Source organism: Odocoileus virginianus, chromosome 5, assembly GCF_023699985.2.
Source record: "Odocoileus virginianus isolate 20LAN1187 ecotype Illinois chromosome 5, Ovbor_1.2, whole genome shotgun sequence".
Taxonomy (NCBI): Eukaryota; Metazoa; Chordata; class Mammalia; order Artiodactyla; family Cervidae; genus Odocoileus; species Odocoileus virginianus.
In genome coordinates, this window is record NC_069678.1 from 76,670,025 (window position 1) to 76,683,969 (window position 13,945).

General features: G+C 46.6%; 1 long non-coding RNA gene across 4 annotated transcripts in view; it reads left to right on the forward strand.

Annotated features, from left to right (window-relative positions):
• Positions 1–10,159: 10,159 nt before the first annotated feature.
• Positions 10,160–13,945, forward strand: part of LOC110146391 (uncharacterized) — a 166,872-nt gene continuing 163,086 nt past the window's right edge. For 2 of the 4 annotated variants that reach the window (XR_011487880.1, XR_011487881.1), the window contains exons 1-2: positions 10,160–10,336; positions 10,736–10,841. This is a non-coding gene — a long non-coding RNA (uncharacterized lncRNA). Of the gene's footprint in view, positions 10,337–10,735; positions 10,909–11,318; positions 11,637–13,945 lie in introns of those variants that run through there. The other 2 variants (XR_002316534.2, XR_002316533.2) reach the window with 2 other exon arrangements.

A 13,945-nucleotide genomic window follows, 5' to 3' on the forward strand; every position in this document is an offset into this window, starting at 1 on the left:
GCCGGACACAACTGAGCGACTAAGCACAGCTCGGCGGCTAGACGACACCCATCCGCCCAGGTCCCTCCCCTCCCCGCACCCAAGTGGGCAGGAAACTAGAGGATTATTCTTTGCAGAGGATAACACAGAGGGTCTCTGGCCTGGGGGAAAGAGGGACCTGAGGGCAGGAAAGAAGGAGACTAAGTAACTATTTACATCCTGAATGTCTGTGGAGGCCCCAGGACAATGCCCCGTTCCCTGCCCACCTCAGCTCCTGGCACCCGGCAGCCAGGCAGGCATCCTGAAGCAGAAGACTGGAATATGATCCTGGGGCGAGGATGAAATGGCCCAGTCAGACCTCTGGCAGCCTTCAGTCCAGGAGTGGCCACTGTCAACAAGCCCCAGGCCCCACAGCTCCCAATCAGCTTTTTAATTTTTTCTTTTAACTATTTTTTTTTGGGGGAGGTGGCTAATTTCAGACTTAGAGACAAATTGCAAGAATTCCTGTCTACTCTTCACCAAATTCCCCTATGTTCCTATTATTTTTCTACTAAACATAAAAAGTCCTTTTATCACTGAATAATTCAGTGAGTGTTTCTCAAAACCAAGGACATTCTTTTTAACATGGAAATTAACATTGTTTCACGGCTATCATCTTATCTTCAGACCTTATTCAGACTTTGCCAGATGTGCCAACAATATCCTTTTAAGAAGAAAGGGCCAGATCATGTGCTACATTTAGTTGTCATGCTTCTTATCATCTGAAGCAGTTCTTCAGTATTTCTTTGCTTTCATGATATTGACAATTTTCTCCAAGAGTTCAGGACAGGTATTTTTCAGAATGTCCCTCAGATTGGGTTTCTGACATTTCCCCTGATTTATGCACTGTTGGCAGGAACACTGCAGAAATGGTTTGGTTCTTGATGCATCATTCAGGAGGCCTGTGGCATCTCTTCATCCCATTGCCAGTGATGTTAACCTCAATCACGTGCTTAAGGAGGCAGGTGTCACATTTCTCCAGTGTTAAATTATTGGTTTCCCCTTTATAATTAATATCTATCACTCACTAGTTTTAGTATCATCGATTCTTTCTTAAATCACTTCTTATCACGATGCTATCTGGTGGCAATTTTCTAATTCTATCATTCCTTTTATATTTATTAGTTGGGTTTCTGGGATAAGGAAGAGCTTCCTTTAATTACCATATATTTATTTATAAAGTTACATCAGTGTGGACTCATGGATTTTATTTCAATCAATGAATTACAATGTTACTTCTGAAATCTCTCTCAGTCTATGTCCATATCTACTTAATGTATGTACTCGGTATATTCCAGATTTATCCTGTGGGAGCTTCTCTAGGCTGGTTCTTGTGTCCATCATTATGCCATTCTTTGAGCACAGCTGTCACAGAGATGTTCTGGCCTCATCTACTACTTTCTCTGCTCTAGTTCAGGAATCAGACATTTCTTCAAGGACCCTTCATTCTTTTAGTAATGCTTCAAATAAAGACAACAAAGGATCACCAGAGAGCCAAGGAAGGTGTCTAGTAGAAAAGATAGAACAAGACAAAATAAAGCAAACAAACAAATGGATAACGGCTACTTGGCAGAAACAGGTTGTATACGGAGATAAACACTTAAAAAATATTCAACATGCTATCATGCATATTTTCAGAGAGGACAAGGTATTGCATCCATTAAAGAAGTACAGGATGCCATAAAGAGAATGATTAGTGAAGAAACAGATATTTGATGTTAAATACTTGACAGTGTAAATAAAAAACTCAATTGAGGGGCTATGAGATAAAGCTGAGGAGGTAACCTAAAATGGAAGCAAAAAAAAAAAAAAAAAAGGTGGAAAATATAAGAGCAAAAATAAAAGAAGTAAAAAATCTGAAAGGTAAAAGTTCTAGAAAAAGAGAAGAGAAAATGGCGGTGAGATCCATGGAAAGAAGGGGCTGGTTGTTGGTGGACGTGGGCAAACCTGGCCTTTTACCAAATGACGGATAGAGTTAACAGGTATTTGAAAACTGCTGGGTAGGGGTGTGCTGAAAAAATTTTAACAACTAGCTGTCTAAAAATGCATGCATGTGTATGCATCCATAATTTTATTATAAATTTTTACTGATATGAGTAAAAAATTTACAGCAATAAAATATGTAATATTCTTTATTGTTAATTCTATCTAATTGATTCTCACAGGATAGTTTCACTGATATTTGTCAAATTCTTATATGTGTGGCTAACTGATGGTTGTGATTCAACCATTATTTGACAAAGAGAGATGCATTTCAATATGCTTTTTTCCCACTTAAATTTAGTCAATAAATCAGAGGTATGTTCTTCTGTGAAATTGTTGCCTATACCTCATACAAATTATTGAAATTAGATTTAAACCTCTTTCAGCTTCAGTCCTACACATTTTGGAATTTCACCTGTTTGTCAATGACATGAATGATTTTTTTTTCTGCATTAGATAATAGCTTTTAAAGCTGGAGAAATATCTCCTCAATATTTTATGGATTTACAGTGTAACAGCTAAAGACCTGACATGTTAATAATTTACAGTATTAGCATTTTCTCCATCACTTTCCTAGGACTGGACCACAGTTCAGCAAATTCTCTGTAAAGAGCCAGAGAGTAAATATTTTAGCCTCCTATGGTCTCTCTTGCATATTATCATTTTTTTTTTCTTTTCTCAGCATTTAAAAAATGTAAAAATCATTCTCAGGTCACCATACAAAAATAACATGTTGTCTGTGGTTTGATAATTTCTGGTCTAGACAATTAGCAAAACAATAACTCAAGCCTGTTCTTTAGTGTTTACTGATTTCTGCAGTGTAAATACTCTCACCATGGTGATTTCAAGTTACCAATGTGATGTCCCTGGAGACAGAGATGGGAGAAGCACCATAGCTCACTGTTATGTAGTGTTTGGGCCATGCAGATGCAGTAGATCTAAATAACCTTAAGAGCATGGAGAATAGTAAATAAAATATAATAAAATAATTCAGAAGTAATACATTTTGTATTGCCTTTGTTTTGTTATACAGCTTACATAATTGTAAACATGTAGAATTTAGTTTTTAATAATGGTGGTGTTAAACAACGGGGGAGTAGGCCAGGGAACTGGCGGAGGTCTGGTGAGGTCTGAGGGTGGCTGTAGTCTCTGATTACGGTCAGAGTGCCGCCTATGGATAAGGCCAGGCTCAGGCTGTGACCTTCATCATGGCTCAGTCCTTGCGGAGGCTGTGTCTGGTGTTAACTTGGGGGCTTGATATATGATCTGAGAAAAGTCGACCACTTCTCCTGAAAGTGGACTGAACCATGCTTCACCAGACCTCTGTTGACAAGCCTGGGAATCAGCTCACAGACCCCAGCTAAGCAGAGGCTCAGTTAATTGTGTGTGTGTTTTTGCTGTGCCATGCACCTTGTGAGATCTTAGCTCTCCAGTCAGGGGTCAAACCTGGGCCCCCAGCAGTGGAAGGGCAGAGTCTTAACCAAATGGACAGCCACGGAATTCCCAAGGCTGAGTTATTGTAGATTTCCCCCGTCTTTTCGGTGAAGCCTCTCCTTCGGTCATCTCCATGTTTGCCACTAGAGGGCAGCAGAGACTTGACTATTAATAAAAAGGCCCGTAGACTCTTCACCCCGTAAACAGTGGTGAAGCAAGCACCAGGCTTGATCCTACCAGCTGAGGATGGGCAGTGGGATGTCCTCCACTTGCATGACCACTATGGTTCGAGTCATAGCCTTCTGGATGAAGCTCTGGAAACTGATTGACCTTGGCCCCCAGCTAACTCCAGCCTCAGTCCTGGCCCAGTCTGGCCAAATCACACATTCCTGGGGGCTGGGTTTCCCTGGTGGCTCAGTGGTAAAGAAGCCATCTGCCTGTGCAGGAGACATGGGTTCGATCCCTGGTCCAGGAAGATCCCAGATGCTGTGGAGCAACTAATCCTGTGAGCCACAACTATTGAGCCTGGGTCTGGAGCCTGAGAGCCACGACTGCTGAGCCCAGGAGCCACAACTACTGAAGGCTGTGCATGCCCTGGAGCCCATGCTTCACAGCAAGAGAAGCCTGGGCACTGCCATCACGGAGTAGCTCCTGCTCCCCGCAACTAGACAAAGCCTGCACGCAGCAACAGAGACCCAGAGCAGCCAAAAATAAGGAACTAAATACAATTGTTTAAAGTAATAATGAGTGCCGAAAAATGGATGCTTTTGAACTGTGGTGTTGGAGAAGACTCTTGAGAGTCCCTTGGACTGCAAGGAAATCCAACCAGTCCATCCTAAAGGAGATCAGTCCTGAATACTCATTGGAAGGACTGGTGCTGAAGCTGAAACTCCAATACTTTGACCACCTGATGCGAAGAGCTGACTCATTGGAAAAGACCCTGATGTCGGGAAAGATTGAAGGTGGGAGAAGAAGGGGACAACAGAGGATGAGATGGTTGGATGGCATCACTGACTCGATGGACGTGAGTTTGAGTAAGCCCTGGGAGTTGGTGATGGACAGGGAAGCCTGGTGTGCTGCAGTCCATGGGGTCACAAAGAATCAGACATGACTGAGCGACTGAACTGAACTGAGTGGTTGGGAGTGGAGTTGATTGCATTTGTACCTCCAGAGTCTGTCATAGAGCCCAGCACTGACTGGGTACTTAGGAAATATTTATTGAATCAGTACTTGGAGGGTGGGTGGTATAGTATTCAAGAAAGAGCCTGGCTTGAGAATCAGAGAGACATGATTTAAACTCTAGCCCTAGCTGTATGACCTTAAGTGACTTAGCCTCTCTGAGCCTATGATTTGCCATTTGTAAGAGAAAATAGTGGCACCTAACTTGAATGGTTGTTTGAGGATTAAGTGAAATGCTACGGGTTGGACCCAGTACACACTAGTTGCTTAATAAATGGGGAAATTGTTATAATACAGTTTTGAGGAATGATGAGCGATTGGGTATGAATAGAGGAATAGATGGGAGATGGAAGATGTGATTGTCAGAAAAGGAGGCTGAAGGTCATGAAGGAGCTTGAATGCTATGTTGAAGACCTAGGGTTTTCTTCTCTCTACAATGAGGAACTTCTGAGGAGCTCCATCTATGTGGTAAGATGAAGTTAAGACACGGGAAACCTCTTATCTCGGCTCTTTGGCAACCTCACTTATTGAGAATCCAGAACACACACTTACACACTTAATTTGGAAATTATTTCAAATTTACAGGAAATTTCTAGTCAAAAGAATACCATATCCTTTTTATCCTGAATCACCTGTTGTAAATCATCACATTTGCTTTATCATTTCCCCTCCCCCTGTGTATTATTTATTACTCCTGAACCATTTGTCAGTAAGTTGCATACATCATGATCCTTAACCTCTAATTATTTTAGAGTGTATTTTTAAAGGAGAAGGATATCTTCTTACATAAGCATAATTGATAAACAGTTGCCAACTTCAGTAAATTTATCATTAACACAATACTTATTTCAAATATTGACTGAGTTGGCAGAAAAGTGGCCCTTAAAGATGGCCGTGTCCTAAATAAATTTGCACTGTTTCAAGCCACTAAATTTGTGATAATTTGTTATGGCAACAAACAAGCTAGCATTAACACTTTCATCGATGCTGATGGTATTTCAATTTTGTCAATTGACCCTATAATGTCCTTTATAACATTTGCTCCCTGTGGTCTGTGGTCACACATTGTGCTTCATTGTCATATGTTTTTAATTTCCTTTAACTGGATCAGAATTGGATCAGTTTCTTGGCATTTCTTTGTCTTTTATGACAATGACATTTTTGAAGACGCAGTCTGCCCACCCCTGCCTGCTCCTTTGTCAGTTGAACGTTTCTCCTTCTGGGTTTGTCTGATGTTTCCTTGTGATAGATTCAGGTGCCGCCCCCATGGCTGGGACACTGCATGAGGGATACTGTGTCCTTCTCAGGGTAACACCAGGGGGCACTCAATGTCCGTCATCGTTGGTGGCAGTTTTTTACCCTGGGTGCCACTGAGAAGTGGTCCATGTGGTGGGAAGTGGGAATTTGCATCAAGGTGGTCATCACTCAGCTAGGAGCTGGGTGTGAGGAGACACGTGATACCTAATGCCTGCCCTTGAGGACCACGTAGCCTCCCAGGAAGCTCCCAGTTGAGTGGGAGGTGAAACAAGCAGACTCATTCATTCATTCCACACCACACACATTTACTGAGCGCCTGTGTGGGCTGGAACTGGGCTACAAAGGTGAGCTGGTGCTTACCTTCATGATGCTTACAGCCAAGCAGAGAGGACCACTGGTGAGAAGATTGCCGCGTCCCCAGCATCTAGACCAGTACCTGTCACATAGTACCAAGGGTTGACTGAATGAATTGCTGAACATCAGAGTAGCATCAATCTTTCGCTAGAGGCAGTGTTTTGTTCTGCTCCCTTAATAGGTGAAGAAATCGAGGCTCAGAGAAGGCAAACAGCCCTCAGTGGCCAATCAGGTGGCTTTGGGAATTTTAAGTCCTGATCTTCCTAAGCAGAGCAGGTCAGCAAGCTGGAGTTTCCTGCCAGTGGGCAGCTGGGGGCTGGTTCATCTCAGAGGGCACCGTCTCCCCCTCCTTCCTGCTGCACTGCCTCCTCTCCCCATCCTGCTCTGAGGCCTGGGGCCCTGTGATTGGGCTTGTGGTTATTTAGTCAGTGATAATATTGGATTTACTTTCATCTCTGAATTGCATCAAATGTCGCCAGTGACATTTAGCCGACACACAAGGAGGAGGCTGGCATTTTTCGATTGTCAGCGTGTTACAGATGTAGAAGCGGATTGTGTCGGCGTCTGGTTTACTGTTAATTAGATGGAGCCTCAGTGAGCGGGTGGATAAGCCCTTCCATAGCTCGTGCTTCAGACTGCCTTCAAACCCCCTCCCAGAAATTAATGAGGCCCTGCCAGTTTCCCCACCGTGATGGGGAATTTGTTTCAGAAGTTTAGGGAGCAAGTGACAAAGTGAGTTGTTCTCCATCAGTGGGCCTCTTTTATATGTTCGGTTATGCACTGGCAGCTCACTGTCTTTCTCTTTAACCTGAAAGGAAAACAGTGACATCTGTATAGCAATTCATATGAATTCAACATTTATGCATCAATAATATTTACTGAATGCTTACTAGCTGTTTGACTCCAGGGTAGTTCCTTAACCTCTCTGCCTCAGTTTTCTCATCTGTCAATTGGGATAATAGTCCTACCTCCTAGGGTTGTTGTGAGAAGTTAATGTAAACATTCAAAGTGCTTAGAATAGTGTCTTGCACACAGGAGGCATCACATCCCTCTCTGCTGCCACTATGAGTGTTTCTATTTTGTGACTAACGTGGTGGTGCTGAGGGGCTGGGGGCTTCCCAGGTGGCACTAGTGGTAAAGAACCTGCCTGCCAATGCGGGGCACATAAAAGACGAGGGTTCGATCCCTGGCTCAGGAAGATCCCCTGGAGGAGGGCATGGCAACCCACTCCAGTATTCTTGCCTGGAGAATCCCATGGACAGAGGAGCCTGGTGGGGTACAATCCGTGAGGTCACACAGAGTCGGACACGACTGAGCGACTCAGCACACACGCTGAGGGGATGTGCAGTGTGGGAAATGCTTCTCATGTAGTTTATAATCTGATGGACGAGGTGACCAACTCCTCAGAGTCCAGGACTGTGTTATTTCAAAATTCTTTGATTATAGGACTTGGACGTTCCATGATGTCATATATTTAAAAATAACTTTATTTATTATGTTTGGCTGCGCTGGGTCTTCATTGCTGCATGACTTTTCTCTCGTCGCGGTGAGCGGGGCCGACTCTAGTCGCGCGTGGGCTTCTCATCCTGGTGGCTTGTTTTGTTGCGGAACACAGGCTTCGGTGCAGAGGCTTCAGCAGTTGTGGCGTGCGGGCTCCACACTTGTGGCTCTCGGGCTCTAGAGCACAGGCTCAACAGTTACGGCCCGTGGGCGTAGTTGCCTCATGGCATGTGGGGTCCTGCCCAAGCCAAGGATGGAACCCCTGTCTCTTGTATTGGCAGGTAGATTCTTTACCACTGAGACACCAGGGAAGCCCCTGATTTCATATTTTTAAGAGCCTCTAAAGTGATAGTCCTAACATTCTGTGGGTCTATGATTCTAAGGTTCTGTGATTCCTAAGTGCCAAGAGTTGATCTGAAGTGACAAACACGGGCTTGTTGTCTGCCAAACTGGTTTCCCTCTCCTCCTGAGCACGTAGACTATTTCTCTGGCCTCTCTCATTGTTCGGTGTGACCACGGGCTGAGCTCTGGCCAAAAAATATCAGTGGAAGGGATTAGAAAATGAGTGGAATCACACCCTGGGATTCCAACTTAAAAAATAACTGTGTGAACTTCACCAGAAGCTACAAAGGTAGCGGGGGTCAGGGAAGAGGGGCATCTGGAGCCCTGTCCTCTCTACACGGAGCACCTTCACTTTTTTCTCCATCTGGTAACTGGAGCTCCCAAGCTACCTCCTCTAGGTTACCCTCCTTCACCCCCCCCAGAGTTAGCTGCTCATTCCTCTATGCCTCAGTTTCCTCATCTGTGAAAGGGGGCACACTAAAGAATAATGAGATGTCGCAAATAGATGGAGAAAAAGTGGAAACAGTGACATACTTTTATTTTCTTGGGCTCCAAAATCACTGTGGATGGTGATTGCAGCCATGACATTAAAAGACACTTGCTCTTTGGAAGAAAAGATATGGCAAACCTAGATTGCCTATTAAAAAGCAGAGACATCACTTTGCCGACAAAGCTATTGACCATATAGTCAAAGCTATTGTTTTTCCAGTGAAGAAGTGAAGTGAAGCCCCTCAGTCATGTCTGACTCTTTGCAACCCCATGGACTGTAGCCCACCAGACTCCTCCATCCATGGAATTTTCTAGGCAAGAGTACTGGAGTGGGTTGCCATTTCCTTCTCCAGGGGATCTTCCCGACCCAGGGATCGAACCCAGGTCTCCCACATTGCGGGCAGATGCTTTACCATCAAGTACAAATGTGCAAGTTGGACCATACAGAAGGCTGAGTGCTAAAGAATTGATGCTTTTGAACTGTGGTGCTGGATAAGACTCTTGAGAGTCCCCTGGACTGCAACGAGATCAAACCTGTCAATCTGAAAGGAAATCAACCCTGAATATTCATTGGAAGGACTGATGCTGAAGCTGAAGCTCCAATACTTTGACCTCATGCAAAGAGCTGACTCATTGGAAAAGACCCTGATGCTGGGAAAGATTGAGGGCAGGAGGAGAAGAGGGCAACAGAGGATGAGATGGTTGGATGGCATCAACGACTAAGTGGCCATGAATTTGAGCAAACTCCAGGAGAGAGTGAGGACAGGGGAGCCTGGCGTGCTGCAGTCCATGGGTTCACAAAGAGCTGGACACGATTTAGCAACTGAACAACAACACAGAACATGCTGAGACCTGAGCCTGGCCCTAGCGAGCATCCCGGTCTATCAGAGCAACCCGGCTCTTGGGTTGGGTGTTGGCATTGGTATTAGGGTGGCTCACCAGGATTCCAGTCTTCATAGAGATGCACTGACCTTCTGGGAAAAAAGACCAAAGAAAACTTTGGCTTCCACACACCAGTGTTGGGGCAAAGACTGTCCTGGGACACTGGGAAGAGTGTCCAGGAGAGGCAGCAGCTGGGCTTGTCATTGTCTTCAAAGGAAAGCACTTCTGAGCAGGGACCCTGAAGTGGCTTCCAACCAAGCCACTAATCTCAGCACTCCAAGCAAGCACTAATCTCAGGTTCCTAAAAAGAGTGGCAAGGGTGCTTAGTAGAAACATAGAAATGAGAACTGGGGCAATCTGACTTTTTAAACTGGGCCCAGACAGTTTATACTTAAGGAAGCTGAAGTTCAGAGAGGGTGAGTTACTTCCCTGAAGTTGCACAGCATTAGCCAGCAGAGCTGGAGTTGGAACAGCAGTGTGCAGGCCTTTCCCTTGGTTTGGGGCAGGGCCCACGCGGACGAGGGCAGCAGAAGCAGGGGCCGAGAACTCCCAGCTGGCAGTGCTGGCGCCGGCAGCTGGTAAGCTCTGGATGTCATGGAACAGGAATCACGAGCCTCCCCAGGGACCAAGAGAAGCAGGCTGGGGCCTCCTGGGCGCCTCATTCTCTGTCTGGGGGACGGCCTTCCCCTCAAGTGGGCGTGGCCGAGGAGGCAGTGACGTCACAAGGGGTACCCGCTCCCTATGGCTCAGTGCTTGTTTGGAAGGGCCATGTACACTGCACACTTGCCCTAAGTAAATAACAAAGTAAAAAGGCAGGCTCTGTCACCCTGCCGCTCTGCAGTTCCCGTGAGTTTCGCTGTCCCTTGGAGCAGGAGGCTTCCAACTGAAGGATGTTTAGGTACTAATGGATTCTACTTGAGTTGCCTTCTAAACAGCAAACATCTTTGCAGCTGCATAAAATCTTCCCCAGGGGGTGGGGGGAGAGCGACGTGCTGGGCGGAGGTGGGCTTTACATGCTGTTATTTTTAGAACACTTGGAGGAAGGCCTTAGAGATTTGAGAGAGGTTTTTCAGGTTGGATATAATCTCAAAGAATGGAGAGAGGCTGAGAGGGACGGTAATTCTCTAATGGTTAAGCCTGAGATAAAAGGCTAAAATATTTATGTCGTCTTCGTCTTTTAAACCTGAGTTTTACAGGGATGAAACGTAGTGTCTTCCATTATGTACTGGCAACCTTAGGCAGCGCCCGGTCACAGCTGCTGTGACGTGCTGCAGACACTTAATTCTCTTGTTCACAGTTCGCAGCCTCACCCACTCGCCGACCCGGATGTCTGTAGTCTCCTCAGTTGCCTGGTGTCAAAGCTGCCCTGACTAACACAGGGCTCCGAGCACGTGGAAGGCCTGGTATGTTTGTTCCCCTCATGGTTGCTGTAAAGTCAGAAGACACATGGAAATTGATCTCTGATTAGTGGTGAGCTCATAAATAATCTCGGATATGTCCTGAGAACAGGGAAGGAAGTCAGGGGGAAGGCAGGCCAACCCAGGGCGGGGAGTTTATGGAGTTAATGGGAGGTTATGGCCCCAGGCACGTGATTGGAGGCCGCCCTGCAGAGAGAAAGGCACCTGTTTTCCCCAGAGACGCACTGGGCTGTGGTCTCAGATTCGCCACTTTTGCCCATGAGGGTGGGAAAGTCAGTCACCCCTCTGAGCTTCAGTTTTCTTACTGGGGAGCAGGTAATAGTCCCTGCCTTACAGTGATGACATAAAATAAGGGATGTGAAGTCAACGGATGCGCGACAGGGCTGGTGTGTATCCCCTCTGGTGACAGCTGGGTTTGCTGCATTTCTCTATTTTCTTTCTCTCCCCGTGTGCTACTGACAGCGCTCAGCGGAACGAAGACTCTGCGGGGGAGGGGAGGATATTATGACTCCCGTTTTCCTACCAAACATCTGACATTTTCAAAGTTTGGGATGTTGTGGTGGAGACTATTTCTTATCAGAAGTAATTTCTCAGTTGTAGATTAAAACTTCAAAGATTCAGTCCTTGGTCCTTGGCTCCCAGCGGGTCCTCAGTAACTCTCTGGGGTGGAATGTTGACTATCAAGCCTCTGTCCTCCAGGGCTTCATATCACACGGGAAACATACTGACCACCTGTCCCTGGAAGTGGCGGAGCAGATAATGAAGCACTTTGCACTTGGAGTGGTCTTGAGTTTTCTCAACTGAGGTTCTGCCCAAAATGCCAGGATGCACTGAGTAGAGAGGGACTGACTGATGGTCTGGGAAGTCAGGAAGGCTTCAGAGAGGAGGTGACGTGAGCTGGGTCTGACAGCAGCTCTGCAACTCCTAGGGATGAATGGTGCTTCAGATGGACAGAGTTAACCCCTGTCCCCCACCCCCTCCCCCTACGGAGAGGGGAGGATGCTGCTTATCACTGTATCAATTAGCATTTATTGAGCACTTAGTATGTCCCTGGCACTGGAGGTGCTTTCCACATATTAACTCCCCTCATATTCATCAAGTTTATGAGGTAGCTGCTGGCTATCTATTCCCTGCTCTAGAGATGAGGAAATTGATGGCCACAGAGGCTAAATAACTTCCCAAAGGTCACCTACCAACAGTGACAAGCATCTCTTGTCTCCCCTTCCTCTGATCCAGCTCACTGCCTTATTTGGTATCCGCCCACAGATTTGTTATATGATAGGGCCAGAGTGAGCCACTAATTTGGAAATCACTGTTCAGCTGGGAATGGGGCGGGGTGGGGAGAAGAAATCGAATGTGATGACAAGATGGAAAATTAGAGGTGGCTAAAATTAAGTGATATTACTCACATACCACAGGCGTACTCCCACACCTGGCTTTCATCCTGTTTTCTTCCCTTTCTTCCCGTCGGGTCTTTAGTAGAACTGGGCACAGGTCGCTGGTGATAAGAAACCGAAGAGAATTACAGTGTCCAGAGCGGCCTCCCTGCTGACGCTGGTCTGGGAGGTGGCACCGGCTCCCGGATGCAGCCGCCGCTTTAATTTCCGCCTTCCTTCTGTGTCTCTCTTTTGAGGCTTGACTTTAAATGAAAAAATTTCCCCTCGCTTGCTGAAGGCACTGGGGATCAGGAAGTTTGTCTGAAGGGGTGGAGGCTGTGGGATGGAGCGGGGAGGGGAGGAGGAGGGAACTGGGAACTGAGGGGGAAGGGAGGGGTAGAGGAGGGGGGAATGGTGGGGGGGGGGTGAGAAGGGAAAGAGGAGGGAAGGGGGTGTGAGATGGTGGTGCTCTGGGGACCCTCTTCTCCCTGCCTCTCTGCCTGCCTCTGGGGTTCCGAAGGTGGGGACTGTCGTTCAGGTCCACAAATCTCAGTGCGCTGGAAAAGGCCTGGTGTTGGCCAGGAGGAGGCAACTTGTGTGGGTGTGAGCAGAGTTGTGGCTGCTCATGGAGTGTGTTGAAGTGAGCTCAGGACAGGCTCAGTGAAGAGGCTGGGGGCATGGTCAGTGACTGTGGGTGAAGCTCAGTCTTGAAATCCAGAGAAGGGATGGCTCTGGGGTGCGGTGGGCAGTGTTGCAGTTTAGATGCCAGTAGATCTGTATATCTTCCCTTGTGGTCAGCTAGTTAAGAATCCACCTGAAGTGTGGAAGACCTGCGTTCGATCCCTGGGTTGGGAATATCCCTTGGAGAAGGGAATGGCTACCCACTCCAGTATTCTGGCCTGGAGAATTCCATGGACTGTATGGACTGTATGGGGTTGCAAAGAGTCGGACATGACTGAGTGACATTCACAGATCTGTATTCGGGCTTCCCAGGTGGTGCTAGAGGTAAAGAACCCACCAGCCAATGCAGGAGACATGAGATGTGAATTTGATCCCTGAGTCAGGAAGATGCCCTGGAGGAGGGCAAGGCAACCCACTCCAGTATCCTTGCCTGGAGAATCCCATGGACAGAGGAGCCTGGCAGGCTACAGTCCATAAGGTTGCACAGAGTTGGATGTGACAGAAGTGACTTAGCATGCATGCATGCATGCAGACCTGTATTCAAATCCCAGCTTCTACCACCCCCCCAGCTGCGTGACCTGGGCGAGACTCCAACCTCTCTGCACCTCAGCTTCCTTGAGGGCTGCTGTGAGGTTTACATGACACAAATTATATGACTAACCTGGCTCATGCAAGTTCCTTGCTTTCTCTCTACTGAGTATTAACTACTTGCGTGACTCTGGGCATGTCATATCACTTCTCCAAATCTCAATTTCTTGATAAAATGTGGTAACTAATGGACTGCCTCTTGCACCTACCTCACTAGGTCAGTGCATGGATGAAATGATACAAGGAGTACTTCAAAATCTATGAAAATTGCAAAGAGCTGACCGATAGGAGCAGTAATTGAGGTGCTGGTTGTGTGGCTTTTGTCTGGAATCGTCCTCGGTGCTGGGGTCATAGAGCCATGGGACTGGGCTTACTGTTGCTTGACTCTGTCCCTGAAAATCTTCGGGTTTAAAGAACAGAACTACTGTGTGGTAAGGGAGGCTT